The sequence below is a fragment of the Trichechus manatus genome, unplaced genomic scaffold, assembly GCF_000243295.1.
Source record: "Trichechus manatus latirostris isolate Lorelei unplaced genomic scaffold, TriManLat1.0 scaffold00062, whole genome shotgun sequence".
NCBI classification, from domain to species: Eukaryota; Metazoa; Chordata; class Mammalia; order Sirenia; family Trichechidae; genus Trichechus; species Trichechus manatus.
The window spans coordinates 5,001,474-5,024,712 of NW_004443998.1; positions in this window are offsets into that span (position 1 = coordinate 5,001,474).

The window sequence follows — 23,239 nt, forward strand, 5'->3', positions numbered from 1 at the left end:
ATGAACACAGGAAATCCGGGGTGGAAAGGAGGAGTGTGCTGTCACAGTATAGGGAGAGCAACTAGGGTCACATAACAAGGTGTATATAAATTTTTGCATGAGAGACTAACTTGAATTGTAAACTTTCACTTAAGTACAACAGCAAGAACCAAAAATACCAAGCATAATTTCTATTCTCTTACTGGGACCCTCACTGATATCACATACTAGGAGACACAGCTAGAAACAACCTGGGAGAAACCAGATACAGAGCAGAAGGTCAGTAACCAGAGAAAAGAGCAGAGGCTGACAGTGTGTGACCAGGGTTGGTGTCACCCAGCGCGGTACCGCGGGCAGCAACGAAAGCAACAGCATGTGCTTGTAGTGTGTGCAGACGAAACCACGTGATTTGAAGCATCACTGTAACTGGGTAATAATGACAGCTCTGACCGGAGCACATTAGAAGGTTCAAAAAGTAAATTAGTATAGAGTTTCAGCCTTGTAGGTATATTGATACCTGGGCTTACGAAAAAAATTTTGTCGGGGTAACTAACTACTTTTACAAGGGATACTTATATAAAAAATAATAAATTTCTGTGGAAATACCACACAAAAATTGTATAGACAGTCATTTTGGTGTCACCCCCTCTGACGGCATCACCTGGTGTGGTCCGCACCCCCGTACCCCCCTAGAGTTGTTGGAGGCAGGAATTGGGGGGTAGATTTCTAGGGTGATCCAAGTAAGTCAGTGGCCGGCTGTCTTGGCTGGATACATTACTGTAATGGCATCCTGTTACTATTTCATGCTCTCTGGCGGCGTGGCCTGGCAGAAGCCTCACCACTGTTTAGGATATGGACTTTAATTAGCAAAATATAAGGATTATGCTAGATGAATTCCATGACCCCATTTAACTCTAAGTTGTTTGTTTTTTTTTTAAACTACTTGACGATTTTGCTCAAGGCCAGTTCAGAAAAGCTATGATGTTTCTTACCACATGCAAAGTGAAGATAGGATTAAGCAAGCAAGAATGATTTGGCCTTGTGATGTGTGCTGTCTCCTGGACAGGTAACAGAAAGGTTGCTGTCAGGTTCGAATAAGGCAAGTCGGCCAGGGGAAGCAGCACATGTCCGACGTGGCACAAAGCACGGTTGCATAGCAACGGCCATACCACAGAGCACCATGCTACCTGTCAGTATGATTTGTCTTTGAAAAAGTGATCATTCCAAAAGTGTGGCAGCAAAATAAAGTTACAGTCAGAAAGCTAATTAACCGACTGGGTTGGTATAAAAATAAGTGCTGGCTGGATTCTTGAATGTGGTGCAATTAAAGTGACTTTGCATTTGTCTTCCTGTATGTAAAATGTCATGTCTTTCCCTAACATGTTTTACAAAAAGGAACAAAGTCTGTTTGTTTGTTTACCGCTTTTCAAAGAATCGGCATTCTTTTTATTCGGAGTTTTAGGTGGCAGAAATGTCTCCTTGATCTTAGCGTAACTAATATGCGAAGAGATATTGCATTTATTCCTGTGAATTGCTGGGGATGTGTGTGCCTCCTAGGCTGTCCTGGGCTTCTGGCAAAACCTGTTTTGTACTGAGATGGGAGGTGAGCCAACATCAAAGCCTTAGACCCTCAACAGGTAGTGATGATGGTGTTAGAAACTGAAGAGATCCGGGTCCTGAAACACATGGTTTGCAATTAGCACAAGGGTCGCTCAGCTGCCTCAGCTCAGGTCGTCAGCTACCATGAAAAAGGCAGCATTGGTTGTATAATAAACACCCGTGACAGTGACAGCATCTTGGGTATCGGTCAATTGAAAAAGAAATCATTGCAGTGTGGGTCTGCTGTTGCAGTTGTTTAATTGCACGGCCACGTTATTTTGCTTGAAACTGTACTTTCAAGGTCACATGTGAGTGAGGTTATGACAGAACTGCCACCTATTTTCACCTTGCACCAGCTACTGAGCCAATCCATCCATAAACCACAGTTGGGGCTTTTCCTTCTCCATCAGCTGTTTAGAAATAATTGCCCACACGGCCACAGGTCTGAGCTGAATGACGTGGTCTTCGACAAGGGAGTCTGAGCTCCATGTTCATGCAGCTTCCTTACGCCCTGTGCTCCTGCTTGCTTTTGACCCCAGACATCCCATTTTCAGAGCCCTGGTGGAGCAGTGGTTAAGAGCTCGGCTGCTAACCAAAAGGTCGGCAGTTCAAACCCGCCAGTCGCTCCTTGGAAACCCTATGGGGCAGTTCTACTCTGTCCTGTAGGGTCACTATGAGTCGGAATCAACTGGACGGCAACAGGACGGGTACCCCATTTTCAGCTTATAGTGAGTTGCAGCTGGGCCCACTGGACGTTATGACTTGGAGAGTCTGCTCATCAAGAGCAGTTTTGTGGTTGCTCACCGCCCATCAGCAAGCATTCCATCTCTACTGGAGCACAGTAGTAAACCAGGAGTTGTTTCCCAAAAGGCGTATAACTCTTCACGGCAAACGGCGTGGCCGTGCTCCAGTTCCCCAGGCTCCGTGTGGCTCTCCTACATCAAGGTAGAAGATGTAAGATGCAATAGTTTATTTTCTACTTTAAAGGGGATGTACTGTCATGCCCCTCACCACTAGACCCTAAAGTTTCTACCGATGTAGCCCCCTGCATCTTTATAAGCTTTATCTTCCACCCTCTGGAGTGCACGAGTCTTACCAAGGCCCCCAGCATTCTAGACTTCTTACTTATCCAGCCCGATTAGCATAATGTCATATACACAGTGACTCCATGGTCCACATCTCTTTGGAATGTATTGCAACCAGTGGCAGGAGAGTTAACATAACGCTGCAGTAAGTTGTAAATGTATAGTATTGCCTGTTCCATGTGAATGCTGGTCCTCTTTTTTGACTGGAATAGAAAAGAATGCAAATCATTAGCTGCATACTATTTACCTGTTAATCTGCTCTAGCAAAAATAGCACATCTGGCACAGCAGGTGCAATTGGCACTACCATCTGGTTGGGTTTTTGATAGTCCACTGTCACCCTCTAGAATCCATCTGGTTTCTGCAAGGAATTAAATGAAGATATGGTGGGGACCACCACTCCTGTGTCCTTTAGATCCTTAATGGTGACGTTAATTTCTACCATTCCCCTCCTCCTGGAATGTGATGTTGTTTTTTATTTTCTCTCTTGGCCAGGGGATGTGAGGTGAGGAATTTCAGAGGCTTCCACTTGACCTCCCCGCCGTGATATCCCTTACTCCAGGGCAATCCTCATTATACACTTGGGAAACACCTGAATAATCGCTTGGTGGGTCCTCAGATCCAGTGGATGCCATCTACTATCAAGCCCCCATCTCCCTTCCTCCAAAGAGCAGGCTAGGATGACACTTCAGGTCTCTGGGTGTCAAGGTCAACTCAGACCCTGTGTCTAACATTCCCTTCTGTCTAACCTGGGGAAAGGACACAGCCTGTGAAGAGTTCTTTGCCAGGAGTGTTTCTCACAAAACAAAAAAACAAACCAGTTATCACAAACCACAGATACATAGTAAATGTGGAAACAGTGGTACTGACAGCCACGGCTGCAGGAACTAGAGGGAGAGTATTGGAACTGAAGACCCTTATCCTGAATCTAGAAACCCAAACCAAACCAGCTGCTGTAAGTTGATTTCGACTCGTGGTGACCCCACATGGGTCAGAGTAGATCTGTACTCCATAGGGTTTTTGATGCCTGATTTTTCAAAAATTTCCAGGATTTTCTTCCTAGGCACGACTGGGTGGACTCGAACCTCCAACTTTTGGTTTAGCCGCTGTATGCGTTAACCATTTATACCGCCCAGGAAAACCAAAATCTATAGAAATACAGCATATTCTTGTACTGAATTCTTTGGGTGATTTATATGTAAAAAGAGATCTGCTAATAATTAATAGGAGTGAATTGTTAGTTTTATTTCTAAAATAAATATCCCCACCTTCCAAAAAGAACCTGAGACATTTTCATCAAAACAAAACAACAGCCATTAGAACTTAACAGTATGGAATTGACAAGCCCAGATCCAAGGGAAATACGGATGTAAACAAATAACAAGAAGGTATCAGTGCTTTCAGCTTCAAGTATGTGTTGCCCTTGACAGTTTTAACAGATGTTTCTGTCTAAGTTACAGAGCTTTGCGATACTTTGTTTGGCTCTCAGTTAAACTGATTCCCTGAAGATGGAACATAGGCTAATGCTCACTGTTCCAATTGCTTTCAAGTAAAACAAATTAGCAATACTATGTGTCAAGTTGGTTTCTGTTCCATAAGTATGAATATCGCCATTGTTTCTTCAAAATGTATTCATCCCATATGCTACTTTTCTGAAAGACAGAAATAGTGGAGCATTTTTTGGAAATGGCACTAACAGCATTTTCTAACCCTTCTATCAATAGCTACTTGAGATCCAGTAGTAGTGTTCGTAGACATATGTGTGTACAATACACAGTTTCAGATTCATATGCTGAATAAAAGACTCATATCTATTTGCAAATAAAGCCAAAAAACCCAAACCCGTTGCTGTCCAGTCGATTCTGACTCCTAGCGACCCTACAGGACAGAGTAGAACTGCCCCACAGGGTTTCCAAGGAGCGGCTGGTGGATTCAGACTGATGACCATTTTGGCGAGCAGCCGTAGCTGTTAACCAGTGTGCCGCCAGGGCTCCGCTCTGACCTCAGGTGAACTGAAAAGCAGTCCAGCAAGGGCTGGTTCTGTTGCGTTTGTCTTTTCCGGTAACTAGGACTCTTGATATTCGAAGGAACATCAAAAGCCTTCTGGCCATCAGAAGATTCCAAACGTGACATCAGCTTTGTCAGCTTCACCTGGGGGCTCATCAGCCCTCGTTTCAGTCCAGCATATCAGAATCTCTGGGAGAGGGGGCTGAAAAACATCAGCCAGATTTGGTAATCGCTGATCTGCCCCAGCTACCTTCAAGATTTCCCTAAGTCTTCGTATTTAGAGTCAGGAGTAATCGGGTCTTGTTAAAATGGGTTACTTTACACCTGAACACTGAGTTAGTTGTGAATGCCCCTACCTGAGCAGATCGGACTCGCGGGTCTGATCTGATAGAGCATCGTGTCCTGAGCACCTCAGGGTCCTCCCACAGCGCCTACCCTGTGCTGTGCTCAGAGCCACCCTGTGATACATTTGGGGCCAAATGAATGAATACATTCGAATTTAGATTTTTGTTTTCAGACGAAGAGGGAAAAATTAAATGCTATTCAAAAGGAAAGGACTGGGGGCCTTATTTCTCTTCTGATGCCTACATATGAGTACTTTTAAAAGTTATGTGAGATCAGAACAAGAATTGGTGTGATTATTTAAGAGCATAAACGGGGTTACTCACCCGTGTGTAGGCGTTCGAAAGTTCTTCATTGCCACCTGCTGGAATCAGTGCTGCACTGAACCCAAACAGGCATAATTTACTGAAGCACATTTCCAAAATGTGCCGAAGCACGATTTCTGCCTTCAAAAAGCTTTTGCTGGAGAATTACACTGTAATTTGCATTTGTGCCAGACCCCGAACAGATGCCAGGTGCCATGGTGGCGCAGTGTGGCGTGTGGGACAGCGTGAACAAGAAAGCATGGGTTTCTGCTGCGTCTGCCCTTCTCTGGCCGTGTGATTGATGTTCAGACGCATCTTCTCTCCGGCCTCCACTTCTGTGTGTACAGCGGTGGGCCTTCAATAGTGAATGATGCTGATGCTTGGACTTGGAGAGAAGGGTCCTTTCCCAACTGTTGGGTGAGGGCAAAGCTGGGAGGGAGGCGGGGCCAGCATCTGATGACTGAGGTTGTGTGTGTGACTGAGGTGGCCGTTATGTGATTGTGGAGATCTGAGGCGTCCTGAGATGCCCAGAGACTCATGCATTGTATTTTTATAACAAAGTGCTTGGAACCATCGGTCTGTTTAGCTTAATATTGTGTCCAATCACTAAGTAACTATTCAGAGTTGCCTTTATGTGTAGAAGGATCATAAAGCTGATTTGTTCTTTCTATTTAGTGGAAGTTTGGGGGACACTGAGGAGATAGTCCACCTTTCCCACATTCTCTTCCTCCAACCCCATTCACCCGTGTCTGAGCTTCTGCCATTATAGCGTCATCTTTAGCGTAACATTTTCTCTCCAAATAAAATGCAAATATCCCTTAGGAAGAGTGACACCTCGAAGTAAGTCATTAACAATATCACATTTGCACAGGTCTTTATAGTTTGAAGCACCTTCACACATATTTATGCTGTGAGCATAAGTCACAGCAACTCCACGGTGATAGAGGAGAACTGTGTTTGCTAAACATACACAGATGCGCTCACTTAAATCACGTATACAAAGGCTCTCATTTAATTTATAAACATTATCTCATGCAATCCTTACAACATTTCTGCACGATAGTTATTATTATTTCCACGCTCCAGGTGAGGAAACTGAGGAACCGCGATTTAACGACATGAAGTTGGTCATCAGAGGACTGAAACCCAAGCCTTTCCTGAGGGCAGAGTTGGGTAACTTGGACAGCGGAAGGAACGCAGGCGCCTGGGAGGGAAAGGAGGTGCTGACGAGGAATCAGGAGGGGCTGCTGACTTGCTCCCTGCGTGCTTTGGACTTTCTGCGTTTCTGCTGTTTATGAAAGGATGCGAGTTGGGGCTGTGTCCTTGAAGGACTGTTTTCCCAGATCTGGGCACCCATCTTTTACTTAACACCACAGGAGATTATTAGGAACATTGAAGACAAGTTCATCCTATTCCTTATTTTGGAGCCCTGGTGGCGCAGTGGTTGAGAGCTCAGCTATTAACCAAAAAGATCAGCAGTCTGAATCCACCAGCCGCTCCTTGGAAACCCTTTGGGGCAGTTCTACTCTGTCGTATAGGGTCGCTATGAGTTGGATTTGACTTGACAACAACGAGGTTTTTTTTTAAAAACAGGTTTCCGCTGCTCCCAGTCTGACCTTTTTGTTCTTTTTTTCTCTTTCAGGGTCCCACTCACCCTTGGCATCTTATCAATCCCTGTCTAATGGAATAGCTTTGTAGGTGATAGTAAGGAAAGGAAGCATTTGAAGGCAAGAGAAAGGTAGTTACAGAAGAGCATGGGAATGGGAACAGGCAGAGAAAAGATCTTGAGCTGGGCGGTGGGTTAAGGCCAGCTCAAGTCCCACCTCCTCCCTGAGGCCACCGCTCCCTCCTGAGACCTCTGTAGCCTTTAATTTGCACCTTTCACAGGGGACCCTTGTCACGTTCTTCCTTACTTTGTGGTTATTCACATACAAATATGATTTTATTTCTTGATTATCAGCTATCATGGGGGAATGCCCTATTTTTAAAAAGTTGTATCCAGCTTTGTAGCCCCCATGGCACAAAGCACAGTGATGTACTTCTAATAACCAGTTGCCATTGAGTTAACTCTGACTCATGGTGACTCCGTGTGTATTAGAATAGCGCTCCACAGAGTTTTCAATGGCTGCTTTTTCAGCAGTAGATTGCCAGGTCTTTCTTCCGAGGCACCTCTGGGTGAACTTGATCCTCCAGTCTCATCCATGCACAGAAATTCTCACTGAACCAATCAAAGTAGGAGATGTGAGATGGTTTTCTGTCTGAGGCTTGTGTCTCACGAAGAACTCTCCCGGTGTAAATGGAAACAGGAGAAGTGTGTGGATCTGTGCTTGGAACATTCCTGGGGGGAGAGGAGAGTTATCCTGTAGATGTGCCAAAGAACTCTCCATCAGAAGGAACCTGTCAGCAACTAATAATAATTTAGGAAGTGAATAAGGTATAAATTATAAATAAATACATGTACTTCTTGTTGTTCGGTGCTGTCTAGTTGGTTCTGACTCATAGTGATCTTACAAACAACAGAATGAAACATTGCCCGGTCCTGCGCCATCCTCACAATCCTTGGTATGTGGGAGCCCACTGTTGCAGCCACCGTGTCAATCCATCTCATAGAGGGTCTTCCTCTTTTTCGCTGACCCTCTATGTTACCAAGCATGATGTTCTTCTTCAGGGACTGGTCCCTCCTAACAACACGTTCAAAGTATGTGAGACATAGTCTCGCCATCCTCACTTCTGAGGAGCACTCTAGCTGTACTTCTTCCAAGACAGATTTGTTCATTCTGGCAGTCCACGTACTTACATGTTCATTTATTTATTTGATTCATCAATTTGAAATTCGCACAATAAATCTAAACTCATGGCATAAGTCCAACAGAAAGGGAATATTTAACTGAAATGTTAAGAACTAACTGGGCTCTACTGACATGCTGTAAATTACTGACAATTTTCCAATTTGAATAAATGCCAATATGGACAGCGATGTTTGGCATGGGCTTCCAGCTCCACTGGGGAGCATTTAATAGTCAGCCAGCCAGCCCTCCTGTTCTGGGCTATACATTTGGCTCTTCTGGTAACCGACCTAGGCGTTACCCCGTGACACGTACACTAGATGATAGAGACTGGCTGTACCGAAGCTGGAAAGGTGGGAGATGATCCAGGTAACCCTCCGATATTCCTGATGGTCTGGTACCATTCTTCACTTTGAGCACTTGCAACTTGAATCGGCGGTAAGGGCTAGAGCCATTAATAACAGAAATATTGGACTCGTCTGGTCCAGGAAAAAATAAAAACTGAACTCATTTAGGAAGTCATGTTTGCAGTTTTCTACAAGTGTGATTGCAGGAATGAACCGAGAGTTTGCCTTCTGCCCACTAGAGGGGGTTAAACGCTAAAAAACTGCCTTTTCAAGCATAGTTGAGCTGGATCCAATGCAGCAAATCTGACCAAAACTTTGGGAAGCTAGATGCCAGAATTCTGCAGCAGAGCCATACTTTCATACAAAGAAAAAAAAAAAAAGAATTCCACTTAGTGTATTCAACAAATCACAATGATTTTTAAATCATTTTTCTAACTTGAAAATAAATATTCCTGGTAGAAAAATTGAAAAGTACCCTAAAATATGAACACCTTTAATGTCTACATCTAAAGCCCACCATTATTAATATTAGGTTTGACCTTCTAGAATTGCCAAGAGTTGAACATTTCTGAGCAATACAAACCACAGCTTCACGTGGTTTAACTTAATATTTTGGTATCTATTTTTACATTTTTATGCATACGTAGAGATAATTTCCTTTTTCACTTGATATTATATAAGTAAACCAATTGCCATTGAGGTGATTCCACCTCATGGTGACCGCATCTGTGTCGGAGTAGAACTGTGCTCCAGAGGATTTTCAGTGGCTGATTTTTCAGAAGTGGATTGCCAGCGTTTCGACCGAGATGCCTCTGGGCGGGCCCAAGGCTCCAGTTTTTTGGTTAGCAGTTGAGTGTGTTAACTCTTTGCGTCACACAGGAACTTCTGATATTATATAGGATCGTGCAGTAAACATTTGTGTATTACCATATTATTTGTTAATTTATTGCAGGCTTTCTATATTGTGTGGTTAATAATTAAAAAGTATTGTGAAAGTTTCAGAGCCCTGGTGATGCGGTGGTTAAAGAGCTGGGCTACTGACTAAAAGGTCGGCGGTTCGAATCCACCAGCCGCCCCCTTGGAAGCCCTATGGGGCAGTTCTCCTCTGTCCTATAGGGTCACTATGAGTTAGAATCAACTTGACAGCAACTTTTTTTTTTTTTTTCGTTTATTGTCAAAATTTTAGAAGATGGTTTTCAAGGACATGAATTCTCAGTCAAAATTTTATCTGAAACTGCCCAACTTCCTCACCTGTGGTTTTTTTTTTTTTTTTTTTGCCTTAAGAGCAATAAAAAAGGCAAGAGTCGACTGGTATTGATGGAGTGACCACTCTTGTACAGCTAAGCAATGTGTGGGATAAAGAATAAAGACCAGTGGTCCCTGATTTCAAGGAGTTTATAACCTCCTTGGAGAGATGAGAGTCACAGTGTTTGGGAATGAATGGAAAGGAAACGGGCAGAATACCCGTGCAAGGGGGTCTAATATTCCATTATAGATTCTAAGTGCTTAGAGAAGAAAGGAATCGGCATTAGCTGAAATATTTCAACAGGCTTCCTGGAAGAAGCGAAGCTTAGAAGGCAGAACTAAGAAAGCGGGGACCAGGTCTAACTTTCTCATTACAGGCAGCGTCCGGATTACGAATGTCCCATTTGGGGACAACTCGCACTTAAGAACAGACTGTCGTAAAGCCTATTACATTAAAAATTTGAGTTAAATACATGCAATGATTTGTAATAACAGACACACTACTTTGTGATGCTCGTGAAAACACTGGGCGGCTTGGAAGTATTTACGTGTCCTATTGACACAGAAGGTAAAATACTAAGACAGACCTTTGACTACCTGGCACTAAGTAACAACTCTAAGTACCTGTTGTGACTTAGCTACAAAGTCGACTTAAAGACAGACAGGACAGGGATCTCGTCTGTAACCAAGGACTGTGTCCCCGGGGTCCAGGCAAGGCCTGGAACACAGCTGCTTCTTAAAGAGTGTCAGCTCCTCAATTCTGTGTAGGTAAAGGTGGTGCTTCTGGCCCCAGGACCAAGGCCATGTCACCAGAGCTACTTTTCGAGTAGTCGGAAGAGGCCGTCTACTCTTGTATGGGGTTTTCCTACTGTCTTTTATTAGAGGGATTGAACTTTTAACCTTGCCTTCATAAGCATGGAATGAGCTAATCTGTCATAGATGATATAGAAAATATGCTTAGCAACAGTGTACCGTGTCTGAAAATGAGGCCGAAATCGTGTAAAATATAATGACACACACACATACACACATCTTTTTTTTCTTTTTCCTTGTAGAATTCAGAATAAAAACCAATAAGAGGCCCTTTTGAGGTTGGGAAGATGTATGGTTTAATGATTTTTTTCCCTTTCTATTTTCTTTTAAAAACTTAGCTCAAAGCCCTGTTCTCAATAAAATGGAAAAGTTAGAATGGAAATCACAGTGCAGGGACAGCTGGATATTTAAAACATCTTACAGGTTTTGTAACTATATTCTGGTTTTAATTTTCTCATGTTGTATGGTCATCACTGGCTTTGGGCCACGCATCCACTTAGGCTGGAAACGTCTTGCCAGGCAGAACATGGCGGGGGGTTACCGCAGCCACCAGCTCATTCAGCGCAGGAGTCTCACCGACTCAGCTTGTTAGCACGAGCCTGGGGCCTAGGTAAAGAACTGGTATCTGAAGTGTTTAAATTTTGTGACCAGGTAACCACATTTCCCAGCTTTAAGGGCCATGCAAAACACCTCAAACCGAACCAAACCCACTGTCATCGAGTTGATTCCGACTCATAGCAACCCCACAGGGTTTTCAAGATTGAGGAACCCTGGTGGTGCAGTGGTTAAAGCACTGGCTACTAACCAAAAGGTTGGCAGTTCGAACCCATCAGCCACTCCGTGGAAACCCTATGGGGCAGTTCTACCCTGTCCTGTAGGGTCCGACTCTGGATCAGAATTAACTTGATGGCAATGTTTTTTTTTTCCTAATCTTTACAGAAGTGGACTGCCACATCTTTCTTCCATGGAGTGGCTGGTGGGTTCGAACTGCCAACCTTTTGGTTAGTAGCCAGCGCTTTAACCACTGCACCACCAGTATTCCTAGCTAGGCTTATCGGAGATATAAAATCAGTCTACAGGTTCCCGTATTGTGGTCACATGAAACTCTAAAGCAGTTTAAACCTTTAAACATTAGTGTTAACCGCGACCTCAGAAATCACCGTCTCTAGCAGATCAAATGTTAACTAATTGCAGTCAGGGTAGAAAGCAAGAACACAATGAAACTTCCTGAAATGTTCATGGGGCCGATTGTTTCAGGAGGGATGCTTCTTTGAGAGTTGGATTCTTGCATGGAAGCAGCTACTAATTAGCTCAAGTCCCTCGGAGAGGTGGCTTCTCGTTTCTGGCCTCACTTTCCTTATCTGTAAAATGGGCGGGTTGAACTGAGACCCTTTGTTGCTCTGAAACTGTACGTGTCCTGTGTCCCATGTAATAGCTTGTTCAATATATTTGAGGTGTGTGATGATTCTGAAACTATCTGTGTATATTAACCTTGAAAAAAAAAAAGACAGGTTTCTGGTTGAAGAAAAATGAATGATTTATTTTCATCTATACTTCCACAGGGTCGCAAGGAGTCAGAATCAACTTGCTGGGTACCTAACAACAACACACTTCCGCCCCAAAATTGTGCCACTGACATATCAATCACATTTCTAACATTTTGTAACATCGCCTTACAAATAACTAATGATTTCCTGCTTGTCAGATTGGTTGTAATAAATGCCACGGAGAACATCATGCATGCATCGATCTTGGCTGTATTATAGCTTGTTAATTTGAAGAAAAAAACAATCCCTGACTGAGTCTGATGGGGTAGCTGGTGTGAGTCGTTTTAGGTTCGAGATGATGGAGGGACACTCCCGTTAGAATGCAGAGAAGGCAGTGATAAATAGGAAATAGGGGGTTCCCATTTTACATTTTATTTGGATTAGGTGTTTGAAAAGAGGGCTTTCCCAGCAGCCAATGCGCCGTAGTAGTGAGAAATCAAAGGCTAGCGCTGAGCCGAAGCCTCAGGCTGTTGTAGTGCCTGTGCCCAAGCGCACATGAGCCCCCTGGGCCCGAGCGAGAGAGATGCGCGCAGGTCTTCATCTCATGTCCGTTCTCAGACCAAGGAGCTATGGTTAGACTCCATCTTCTTGACTGGAGGATCATGGTGTGTATGGGGTGTATGGAGTACGGGGGGGGAGGTGTCAATACATATTGTTAGACTTCTGTGGATGTCTGTTATCTCAGAATTGTATCACATCTATTTCTGCCCTTCCCAAGCCTATACTCCAGTTTTAATTTTTGTCCTGGTGATTTTTCTTCTTTGGGATTTATCTGAGTGGACAAGCATGAAATGAATTTCTTATAAGGTTTTACTAATGTCAAGAATTCTTGCGGCTCTCTGTCACTGATTAGCAACAGTGCCCACTCTGAGGACCGACAGTGGATGTTCCGCACCCCACCCAGACCCCTTCATCCCCCCAGCTGGCCTGAGTGTTGCACGCTGACCATTGGCAGCTGAGTCCTTCCCCAGGAATTGCTCTTGGCCAGAGGGGATAACCTGATCCCAGATTCCAACCCCTCCACAGAAGCAGTCCACATCAATGACTGGTCAATTTGAGGGCCCAAAAGCCTGACCCTCTTGCCTCAAATGTAGACAACTTTGAAGGGTCATCCTATCTCCGGAGCTTCCCTTACAATCCACGGAATCCTTGTTGCATCCCATTTCACCTTCCCCCTCCACCCCGTCCTGCTTCCCTGAGCCCTTCCCAGTATGCCTCCGGCATACCAATCTCAGTCTCGGACTCTGCCTCCCTGGAACCAGCCAAAGACAGGGCTATTTTTCATTTGGTGGCGTGAACTTTGCCCGTGTACATATTGGGTCCCTAGTAAGATGAGCAACAAGTATTCTATGTGTCTAGTAAATAAAGGAATTCATAATTTTCTAATACATTTTATGCAACAAAGTGGCTCTGCAATGCTAAAATCAAGATGGATTTTAAAATTTATTTTAGGCTGATGCCCCCCAAACTTTTGGGCATGGAATGTAATATTTGACATCTTTCAATCTGGTTTATTGAAAATTGTTTGTAGCCCAATGTAGTTTGCATAAAGGAAGCGCTCCTTCATCAAAATGCCAGGCATCTGTACTCGCTGATTGTAGTATTAGAGTCACAGAGTTGCTCACACTGGGGTAAAGAATACCGTATCATCAGCATCCACTCTGAAGATGCATAAGATGTTCCAAGTTAAAGCCCGCTCCTGCTACCCGGGAGTTGGCAGAGAGGTTCCGTGGCTGTGGGCATGGTGAGAAAGAGCCAAGAGTTCAAACAGCATGTGAGACACACGTGCTGTTTATAGAATTCAAAGAGCAGCCTTGGAAAAAAATTACACTGGACTCCCATAACTTGGAAGCCCATTCTGTTCCATCTATGTCTCCACCAGGGTATCAAAAGGTAAGTGGTTTCTGAGTAGAAGTTTCAGAAAAGAATTTCTGTCTCTTACTCTCTCTGCCTGGATTGGTCAAGTCTTGTCTTTGGGACTAATTACAGCTCTTCTAAGTTTTACTTGTGTATCTCAATGCCAACGAAGAAAAACCAAATATAAATATAAATTGCATTCATGTAATATTTAAGGGAATAATATGCCCTTTGAAATATCTAAACAATAATTCAACATATAAATGTATTAATGGAGAATCACACAAGTGTTTGTATCAGATTTAGGGGATATTAAAAATACATCGAGTCCAGAGCAAGATGGTGGTGTGAGCAGCTGCGTGCTTCCAAACCCCTACACAAGCACCAAAAGAAAACAAGCAGAAAATGGCGGAACCAACTTAGTCAGAACTCTGGAAATAAATCATAATAAAAGCCGTGTTCCTGGCTTATGTGTGTATTGTACTGTACTTTCTATTGTTATTTTAATGTGAACTTTACCTACTTACAAATAAAAAGTTTACCATATAACAGCGTATGCTTCTACTGGAAGCATCCAATCTCGTGTATCCAGAGTCTCTTGAGTGTGATAGCGTTATCTCTCTGTTTAATTTTCTTTTGAAAATATTCCCGTGAAGTGCATCGTGGCTTCCAATGCAGCAAAGCAGTGCTAGCAGCAGCAGCAGCAAGGGGCCAAGGAGAAGGATTGGTCTGGAAGTGAAACAAAAGGTTTTTAAACGACATGAAGGGGGAAAATCAGTGAATGCTACTGCTTGCGATTTAGGCATGTTCGCACAAGGTCCAAATCACATAACGTCCTATCTCACAGAACATATCGCGGACGTTGAGCCATGTATGTCTCTCTCTCTATAATATAGAAAACCCCAAAGAATCCACAAGAAAGCTATAAGAGCTAACACCAGGGGGAAAAATGAAAACAAAGACACCTCTCCCAGTCTCTGTAAATTGACTCCATGCTGAGCCCTCCTTCACCTCTTAGCCAGGCTTGCACTGAGCCTAAGGATCAGCCCAAGGTGAAGTGTAGGGCTTTCTCAAGGGATTTCTGAGCATACGTCTTGTTGTGGGAATGCATGTGGCTTTTGCAATTCCTCTGTACACAAGGTGCTTTTGAGAACCTTAAGTTCCAAGGAAATTTTCCCCAGGCTTTTCCTTCCATTCTTTAGGGGCCTATTGTATGCCTTAATCACACTCTGCAGCCCCAGGCAGCTGTCAGTGGTTACAGCCTTAGGTAATTGTCCATTGCCCCTCGACCCTGTAAGTTACCAGACAGGTCAAACTGAGATAAACACCTTGTCTGTTCTTCAGGCAGCCCCCAAACAGGTTAGAACACGTACACACAATAATTTTTACAAATAAGGTCTGCTCTGCTCTATCTAGAGGGCCCTGGTGCAAAGTGGTTAAGAGCTCAGCAGTTTGAATCCACCAGCCGCTCCTTGGAAACACTATGGGGCAGTTCTACCCTGTCGTATAGGGTCGCTATGAGTCAGAATCAGTTCGATGGCAGTGGGTTTGGGTTTGGGTTTTTGGCTGTATCTAGAGCCAGAGATCAGGTTCCCTCTCTGGCAGTGCTTGCTGATGCTGCTCCTGCTGCTTTAAAATGACCACACCGAGCCAGTGGGGGTGGGCGGAAGGCGGTGGGATGCAGGCGAGTAGAAATCCACAGCTCTCCTGCCTTTTAGATGTCGCTTTTTTCTTGATTTGATATTCACTTAGTTGCTATAGTCTTTGAATTCAGCAAAGTGGCAGGATACAAGATCAACACACAAAAGTCAGGTGTACAGACCAAATTGACAACAGCAACTCAAAAGGTTTGATGGGAAGCCTAGGGGACTGTGAGTTGAAGACAATGGTGATGGAATAATTTGGAAAAGGATGGTGAGAATAGCAGCACAACTGGAAGAACGTAATCAATGTCACTGAATTGTACGTGTAGAAATTGTTGAAATGGTGTGTCTTTGGCTGTGTATATTTTCACCAAAAAAAAAAAAAGAAAAAAAAAAGTCCTCCAAGGTTGAGAAAGGAGAGTGTTGACATGTTGTGGGGTTGTTAACCAATGTCATAAAACAATATGGGTACTGACTGGACAATGAACAATCTGAAAAAGAAATAATTCCATTTATAGTAACAGCTACGAGAATAAAATACCTAGAAATAAAGTTAACCAGGTAGTGAAATATTTGTACATTGAAAATTATTCGTTCATTTGTTACTAAATGAAATTTAAAAAGATCTAAATAAATAGAAAGACATTCTGTGTTCATGGGCTGGAAGACTTAATATTGGTAGGAATCAATACAACTCAAAGTGATCTAGAAATTCAACTCTATCCCTATGAAAATTTAAAGTGGTTTTTTTTTTTTGTAGAATGGAAAAGCTGATCTTCAAATTCATATGGAATTGCAAGAGGTCCCAAATAGTAAAAACAATCTTGAAAAAGTCAAACAAAGTAAGAGATTCACACTTCCCATTTTCAAAATTTTCTATAAATCTACAGTAACCCAAATAGTCTGGCACTGGTAGAAGGATAGACATATAGGCCAATGGAATAGAATTGAGGATCCAGAAATAAACTTGGACATCTACAGTCAATTGATTTTCAACAAAGGTGCTAAGTACATTCAATGGGGGAAAGAATAGTCTCTTCAACAAATGGTGCTGGAACAACTGATCTCCATGTGCAAAAAAATGAAGTTGGACTCATACCTCACAACATATAAGAAAATTACCTCAAAATGGATCAATGACTTAATATATAAGAACTAAAACCATACAATTTATAGAAGAAAACATACGGGTAAAGCTTCAGGACCTTATTTCTGACAACAGATTCTTAGATATCACACCAAGAGCATGAGCAACAGATAAAATAACAGAGGAATTGGACTTCATCAAAATTAAAAACTTTTGTGCATCAAAGGACTTTATCAAGAAAGTGACAACATGACCTACAGAATGGGAGAAAATATTTGGGAATAATATATCTGATAAGGGTTTAGTATTGCGAATACATAAAGAACTCCTGCAATACAACAACAAAAAGACAATCTACTGAACAAAATGTGGTCAAAGGACTTGAATAGACATTTCTTCAAAGAAGATACACAATGGCCAGTAAATACATGAAAAGATGGTCAATATCATTAGTCATTTAAAAAAAAAAAAAAAAAGAAACTGTTGCCATGGAGTTGATTCCAACTCATAATGACCCTACAGAACAGAGTAGAACTGCCCCATAGAGTTTCCAAGGAGCAGCTGGTGGATTTGAACTGCCGATCTTTTGGTTTTGGGAAAATGCAAATCAAAACCACAATGATTGATGATGATGACTACATAATATGATGAGCATAATTAATGTTATTCAACAGAACATGTGAAGACTGTAGAAATGGCAGATGTTCTCATACCTATATACTTACCACAGTTTTAAGAAAATGAGATACCACTTCACACCCATAAGGATGGTTTTTATCGGTAAAATGGAAAATAACAAGTGTTGATGAGGATGTGGAAAAATTGGATCCCTGATGTAAAATGGTGCAGCTGCTGTGGAAAATAGTTTGTCGGTTCCTTAAGAAGTTAAACATAGAATTACCCTCTGTCTTAGTTATCTAGTGCTGCTATGACAGAAATACCACAAGTGGGTGGCTTTAACAAACGAATTTATTTTCTCACAGTTAGGTAGCTAGAAGTCTGAATTTAGGGCTCTAACTCTAGGGGAAGGCTTTCCTTCTCCATCAGCTCTGGGAGAAGGTCCTTGTCTCCTCAGCTTCTATTTGTGGGCTCCTTGGTGATCTTCATGTGGCATGGTATCTACCTTCCCCAACCCCACCCCGTCTCTGCTGTCTTGCTGTTTGCTTGATCTGCTGTTTTAAATCTCAGAGATTGATTTAAAACACAGCCTACACAAATACCACCTCATTAACACAACAAGGAAACCCTTTGTTCATTGAAGGCAACAATGCTCACTGAAACAATTTTCATAATAGCCAAAAGGTCGAAACCACCCAAGTATCCACCAACAAGTGAATGATAAGCAAAATGTGGTATACAAATAAGTGTACAGTGGAATATTATTCACCACAAAGAGAAATGAAGTTCTTTGCAACTTTATGCTTAGTGAATGTCATACAGAAAAGGACAAATAGTGTATGATCCCACTTACATGAAATATCTAGAACAGGCAAATGCATAGACACAAAAGCTCCTTGGTGGTCCCCAGGGGCTGAGGGCAGGGGGCAATGGGAAACATTACTTAATGGGTATTGCGTTTCTGTCTAAGGCGATCAAAAGCTTTTAGAAGTAAATAGTTGTGAGGGTTGCACAACATGGCGAATGTAATGGATGTCACTGAATTGTATACTTAAAAAGTGAAAATAGCAATTTTTTTGCCATATATCTTTTAAACCCATTGCCGTTGAGTCGATTCCAACTCATAGCGACCCTATAGGACAGAGTAGAACTGCCCCATAGGGTTTCCAAGGAGCGGCTGGTAGATTTGAACTGTTGATATTTTGATTAGCAGCCCAATGCTCAACCACTGCACCATCAGGGCTCCGTATTTCTTTTACTACAATAAAAAATTTTTTAAACTTTTTTTATTGTAATAAAAAATGTATATATCTTTTACTATAATAAAAATTAAAAAAATTCATTATTAACATTTGAAAGTAGGGATGTGGTCTATATGTATTGTCTTGATAAAATATATGTTTCCATATTGAGTTGGCCTTCATTGGCCTAGCTTCTCTTACTTCTTAGCTTTAGAAAAGGTTTTGGGTTACAAAAAAGGCAGTGAGAGTTTATAGTCAAATAAGTTTGGGAAATTCTTGGTTAAAATGATTTCTTTACTGCAGGACTTCTCAGAGCCTTTAATATGAAAATACATTATGAGTCTTCAAGAAAGGTAGACTATGCTACATTTCTCTAAAGTATTTGATCACAAATTTTTTGTAATTGACATTTGTTAGAACGAGGAGTTTGTGGATCATGGTTTTGAAAACGCTGACCTATAGTCTCATTTTTTATTATAATAATTTTTAAAGCTTTTCTAGTTTTGTAAAATGAATTAAATAAAAACCTTAGCTCTTTTTCAATAGTTTGAAAGTTGTTATAATATGCAGATAGTTTCTATCTCTTTCAGTTTCTTCTGTGGCAAGACGGGCCAACCTGTAAAGCTATCTGATTCAGTGAGAATTATTTCTTCAGCAACATAACTTTCTTTCTCTGTGTTTGACTTCCTAGCCAGCAAACAAGCCATTCAGAGACTACATGGGAGTGCAGTTTCCTGATGGCGTGAGTGAACTGGGCTTTCCGGCGCCTCCCGTGTTCCTCACGGAGGCACGCTGTAGTCGGGTGGAGTGAAGGGTCTGCAAAGCTGCCACTAGCACCTGGCTGCCTGATGTTACTTCATGTGCTGGGAAAGTGTGGGAGGGGGCACATAGCAGCACTCAGCGACTGAAGCTGAAAAAGATGCATTTCCATCTTGTTTATACCATGTTACCCTGACCCATCTTCTGGGTTCTGGATTTAAAGTGTCTTGAGTACAACTTTATATTACGGAGGACCTAACATGTCCGGTGTGTTATTTATATCTGACCTCACCTGGTCTTTCTCACTGTGCGACGGCCCCTGCTCAAGGTTTTAAAGAAAAGGCCTGGCCAGTGGTCTCCTCTATATGGCTATTGATCTCCACTTCTACTTTTTTTACTTATTCTTGGACCACTTTTGAAATTTTATACTTTCACAGAAAATTATCTATTTTGTCATCTTTTCTAATCCTACTTCTCAGCAGACGACTGAGCAGCAGAAGTCATGTCTTTTCCATGTCCCCATCCCTGTCACTGGCACAGTACCTTGCACAGAGCAGACACTTGCAAATCCTGTGCGGTGGTGAGTGACGTCTGGCGGCCACTGTAGCCATTCTTTTTACCGTCATCCTGTACACGTTAGCAATAGCGGCTGGGGGGTTCGAACCGCCGACCTTTCGGTTAGCTGCTGAGTGCTTCAACCCCTGTGTCACCAGGGCTGCTCATGTTAGCCATAGTCATGCTTGGCTGCGTGCCAGGCGTTTTTCCTGATGCTCAACATACATTGTTTCTATTTCTTGCAATAATTTTTTTTTTTTAATTTTGGTAAAATTCACAAAACAGAAAATTTATCACTAGTGACATTTAGTACAGTCACAATGTTGTGCAACTGTCACTACAATCAAGTTCTAGAACATTCTCATCACATCAAAGGAAACCCAGCTACTCTCTGCTCCTTCCTCCTCACATCCACTGGTATCCGCGAATCCGTTTTCCATCTCTATGGTTTGCCTGTTCTGCGTATTCCAGATACATGGAACCCTATACTACGCAGCTGTTTGCGTCCAGCTTCTTTCAGTCACAGCGTAATGAATGTTTCAAGGCTCCTCCATGTTCCAGCATATATCAGAGCTTCATTCCTTTTTTATGGCTGAATAATATTTCACTGTATGAATATACAACATTCTTTTTATCCATTCATCAGGTAATGGCCAATAATATTTTAATGTAATATTTTTGACACTTTTTACTGGTGAGGAAATGAGACTTAGTTACTCAGTAAAGGTTACATTTCTAATAAACTGGATTTTCAGTTCTCTCTGATTGCAAATCCCACTTCCCCCAGCCCCATACTAGACCACTACGACATGCCTATGTAGTCATATAAATCTACAGACCAATTTACTCAATAGATAAGTGCTGAATGCTTCCTGTTGTGCCATATTCTGCTGGATGCTGTGTGTGAGAATATACAGAAGGAGAATAATAATAACAGGCGGTAACACTTATTCAGGGTGTACTGTGTGCTAGACACTGTTCTAAGAACTTTATTTGCAATTACGCATTTCATCCTACAAAATAGGCATTATTTTTATTGTCTTGATTTTGCAGAGGGATGGGGCACAGGATGCTATGTAAGTCGCCCAAGATCACACAGCTAATAAGTAGCAGACCCATTACTGACATTCAGGACATCCAGCTCCAAAGCTGCTGCTCTGCTAAACTGCCTCTTGTGAAAACGCAATCCCTTATCTCAACGCGTCTTCAGTCTAACTTGGAAACAAAACAGACACACACGATGCGGCTATACGATGATCACATAGTGCACAGACAATTTTGAAGGACTCTGCTACAAACTTCACACCAAAGGGATTCAGGATAGGAAAAGGTCTTCATGGATCCCACATGGTATTTTTATGAAAGGCAATGTGATTCTAAAGCCAATTCAGGTCAGTTCAGTGGATTTAACTATAAATTTCCATTCTGCGAATTTTTTATGTAACCTTTTGATTGAAATGCTAAAGGAAACTTCCATCAGGACTATTCCTGCATCCCTTACCTGGCTAACAGCTTGGCTGCTAACCACCATGTCAGCAATTTGAATCCACCAGCCGTTCTTTGGAAGCCTCATGGGGCAGTTCTACTCTGTCCTATAGGGTCGCTATGAGTCGGAATTGACTCAGTGGCAATGGGGTTGGTTTTCGGTTTTTAATCTTACTAAGACAAGGGCCCATACAAACCTCTGAATAGAGTGTAATGTCTTTGGTGAGGTGCACTTGGCTCATTTTAGGCATAGCTCTGCCCAAAATAACCTAAATAGGGTGGATGGAATTGATTGCATTACTAATGTTCTAAAGACATATTTTTCAGTAATAATTGACTCATAAAGCTCCAGCAAAAGGCTACTTGATAGCACAGAATAAACTGGAATCCTTTTTTATAGCCAGAGTTTTCCAAACCATAAATATTTCCATCCCTCTAAGCAAATGAGTCAGAAATATTTATGAGGCACCTTGCATTTTTATCACGTCTGCAGTGGAATGGAGGAATTTCATCACGACCACATTCTGTCTCTACTCTTATTGTATGGACCACTTAGCATATCATAAGCCATCCATTAACGACAGGAACTTTGACATTCAGGAAAGAAAGGAGGGAGAAATATAGTATAGAAGTTGTTGAAACTGTTTTAAAACAATATGCTATCCATTGCTAAACTAAATTAAATTGTTGTTATCAGAAGAATGTCCATATACGGAATGGGAAGATGGTTGCCTAGTAATCACTGAAGGCATTAAAGATGTATTCTTTTCTTTTATTGACGAGAACACTCATCTGGACTGGGAACATTTCAGATTGCCGACAGTAGGGATATGGTGCCAGGCTCATTATTTTTGAGTTAGTGTTTTCTTTTCTCCCCGTCCCCCCTTTGTTCTTTCTCTCCTCTCCCTCTCTCTCTCTGATGGTTACCGTGATGTGTCAAGGCTGTGATTCTCGGTGGTTTGGCAGACACCGGACTGAGGCGCTTCCATGATGTAAAATAATGGGATCTCTTTTCATGCTGCAATTTGATGTGAGCAGCCAATCAGTTGAAAGGGGAGTTTCCTTGGGGGTGTGATCTGCCTCCAGAACATAAAAGGATGTTCTGGCAGAGCTTGCTTTCCGTTGACCCTGTATGGTTCTCATCACCTGACCTCTAGATCTTGAGACTTAAGCCTGCAGAAGTCTCCAACCTGCCACCTGACCTACAGTTATGGGACTTGCCAGCCTCCACGATTGTGTGAGCCATTTTCCTGAAGTATATCTCTCCCTCTCTCTCTTTCTTTTAAAGAAGAGGCATATGGAAGTAAGTGTTTTAAAGATATCTTTTTAAACATGTCAAAAGTTCAAAATCCTTATAACGTCATACTGTTGATTATGGTTATTGTTTTGTCTCTTCCCTATTAGAACGATGTGTAGAAAGCCAATATTTTATTTTTATAAGAATAATGATTTTATAAGTAATTTTCTTAATTTTATAAGAATAATGATTTTGTTGTTTGTGTAAAAATGTTGCACACTTTTTATTTAAAAATTCAAGTAATTAAAAAATTCACAAAGAAGAAAGCTTAAAAATAAATTAGAAGAAAAATATAGGTTATATTAGTTAATGTATGTGATAAGAGTCTCAAAAACATAACATATGAAATAAACATCAAGTAATATATATACTTTTATTTTAGAAGCAGTGTTTAAAACCTAGTTAGCCAACCATCAAATTTCATTGCAAAAAAAAAACCCCCAAAACCAAACCCATTGCCGAAGAGTCGATTCCAACTCATAGTGACCCTATAGGACAGGGTAGAACTGCCCCATAGAGTTTCCAAGGAGCAACTGGTGGATTCAAACTGCTGACTCTTTGGTTAACAGATGTAGCTCTTACCCACTAAGCTGGCAGGGCTCCGCTGGTGTTAGGTGGGGACATATACCCGAATTCCAGAATG